At 38.0% G+C, this 2,785-nt stretch overlaps 1 protein-coding gene across 4 annotated transcripts in view; it reads left to right on the top strand.

Moving 5' to 3' along the window:
* The window catches only part of LOC107679978 (ankyrin repeat domain-containing protein SOWAHC-like), an 83,157-nt gene that overhangs the window by 20,753 nt on the left and 59,619 nt on the right, over positions 1-2,785 (top strand). Inside the window, exon 1 of one of the 4 annotated variants that reach the window (XR_001633106.1) lies at positions 1,906-2,061. The exons of the other annotated variants lie outside the window; for them this stretch is intronic. The gene's annotated coding sequence lies outside the window, so the exon portion shown is untranslated. Of the gene's footprint in view, positions 1-1,905; positions 2,062-2,785 lie in introns of those variants that run through there. 4 annotated transcript variants of the gene reach the window in all.

Genomic DNA, 2,785 nt, shown 5'->3' with positions numbered 1-2,785 from the left:
CCCCCCCCCCCCCCCCAGACCTGTCCTGACTGTACAATATGGTACTAACAATTTGGCAGGCAAATATTTTTAATTGTCATAAAAATAATTTCACAAAAATATTTCATATTGAATACTCAACATGAAAAAAGATTGCTTCTTGGTGTTTTTTTTTTTTTTGGGGGGGGGGGACAAAATGTAGATGTCTATTTTTGAGTCCTCTCATCGTTACTTTATTTGTGATTATCAATCAACTTTATTCTGATTGCTGTCAGTAAGAGGGTTAGGCCATTTTATAGTGTAAATTGGTGTCATAATTATGTAAAGATGCAGCAGTGCTGTTTCTCAAGAGTGGACTGCACTGGACTGATTGATGTGTCTCTTTTATTGAATGGCTCGAGTGTGTGTGTGCTTTACTGCTGGAGGAGAGTGTTTTTATAAGCGATTTGTGTGATGAGAGTGTTTCAGTAATGAGGTCCCATGGGACTCTCACCGGGTAATTACAGTCTCTATGAGATATTAAACTGTTTCCTGTGTCTTTTTGTTGGACTTTAATTGCATGCAACAAGTAAGACGAGTCTTTTCATTCTCTTCCATGGCACAAACGAATGTAACTCGCATCATGTCTGCAAAATAATTGTTTTATATGATAAATAGCTTCACATAAGGGAATTTTAAGAGATGTCACGGAGAGCTGAAAGACTTCATGTTCTATTGAAATTGATCGCTGAGGTTTGTTTCATGTTGAGGATCTGTGTTGATGTGTTGAGAATCACACTGGTTCTGCACTATTCTTGTTTGAATTGTTTTTTGAAAATATTCATTTGATCTGTTAGCACCTAGACTGATAATTCAAAGTAAGCACCTAAACTAGATCATTCAAAATAGTGTCCATCGTTTTGATGAACAGTATTTTAATATATATTTATATTTCAATGCTTTTGCATTCTCTCGCAAAACATTTGCATTCAGCTAAGAAACTTTGCATTCACTCGCAAAATATTTGTGTTGTCTTGCAAAAGTATTGGAAACAATGTATTTCAGTGCTTTTGTGAGCAAATACAAAATTTCTTAGGGGAACATAATATTTTTGCGAGAGAACGCAAATATTTTGCGAGTGAATGCAAAGTTTTTTTGGGGAACAGTTTCTCAGGGGAAAACTCATATCAGAGTGTAATGGATTATCAATAAAGATTATATCAAAAATGTAGGGCTGAGACTTTGCTCTTTCCATTGCTTGTTGATCGTTTTTTTATGTGTTCATTGCACTCAAAATTGAATGTGAGCTTATAGTCGAAAGTGCAGTTTTTTTCTCTATTATGACATATATATCCAAGTGAAACGGCTTCTCGAAGTAGAAAAAAATAGGGCAGGGCTTGATTTTGTCCATCTGGGATTATTTGGATCATCGTGGTGGTCATCAGAATCAACATCAGAGTCAACATCATCAGAGAAGAGATCAAAATAAATCATAAAATGTAAACATTACAAGGTGTAAAATAATGTCAAATCTGACACATACAATCAATGATTCATTCATGATAAGATTCATAACATCCATTTCAAAAACACGCTCCCTCCTGACAGCTATGATATGCGCAGCGTCTTGTTGTTCCTTCACACGAGGCATGAAGTCGCTTTCCAAAACCTTCACCCTCTCTGTTCCTCTCTGGTGGAATGAGCTGCTAACCTCCACCAAAACTGCTGAAACCATCACAACTACCGACTTTTACGTTTAAATATGTTGTGTTTAATCTGCTAGAAGTTTATTTTAGGTAGTACTGTAACAGACATGGACCACTGTGTAGTCTTTGAAACGAATTCAGATTGAATTTGAAATATTATTAATTTAGTGTGTAATTTCTGTTTTTGCTGACATTTTGAATGTGTATTTGTGTATTGCAGGTCTCATCAGGCCAGGCGGAGGACATAAGTTTATCTGTGACGCATGAGGACATGGTGCACACCGATTCCAGTCGCAATGTGAGTCCCAGCGACGGCACTGAACTCAACAGTAGCGACCTGCTGTCCTTAAAGAGTGACTCCGTATCTCTGATTAGTGAAACGGCCATCTCATGCAAAGTTAGCACTATAAACGCACAAACACAGTGTTTCTTTTATCTTATGCCGGGTTCACACTGCACGATTTTCAAAGTCGTTGGATCGCTGCTCTTCTCTCACTGCACGACTCTCTGGGGTTCCATGTAGTTGCTGTTGTTGCAAACTACACGATGAATCGGCCACAGGGGGCCACACATTACAAAACTTTTCATTAGGAAGAATCGCCGACAATTTTGTCTGGTCTACAAACTACGTTTCACAACCAAACACACAAGAATTGATACGGGAAATAACGTAAGATCACACAATAATGAATTTGTTTCTGTCAAAAATTGTAGCCTGCAAAAAGCTTGCAGTCCAAGTTGTCTGTACACTGATTTGCAGTGAAAAAAATAAGAAATAAAAATAAACAAGAATATGAAGGAGAATGGTTGCTTGCTGATGTTCTGTTGCGGGTCTATTACGACTCCTCCCACTGAACTTTCTCTTGCTCTGAATCGTGCTCTCTCATTGGTTGTAGGACTCGTCGCGGATGTCATTTCCAGTCAAAACACATTTCACACTGTAAAGGCCCGTTTCAGAAAGGAGGTTAAGTTAAAACTGAGTATGTTAACCCTGAAATGAGGGAAACTCTGGGTTTTCCGTTTCAGAATGGAAGGTTTGTCAAACCCGAGAAAGCAGAGTAAGTCAAGCCTGTTTCTGAAAGAGAGGTAACTTATACTCATAGTCAGTTACCATGGTAACT

The sequence above is a fragment of the Sinocyclocheilus anshuiensis genome, unplaced genomic scaffold, assembly GCF_001515605.1.
Source record: "Sinocyclocheilus anshuiensis isolate Anshui unplaced genomic scaffold, SAMN03320099.WGS_v1.1 scaffold528, whole genome shotgun sequence".
NCBI lineage: Eukaryota > Metazoa > Chordata > Actinopteri > Cypriniformes > Cyprinidae > Sinocyclocheilus > Sinocyclocheilus anshuiensis.
This window is presented reverse-complemented; position numbering and strand designations above follow the sequence as displayed.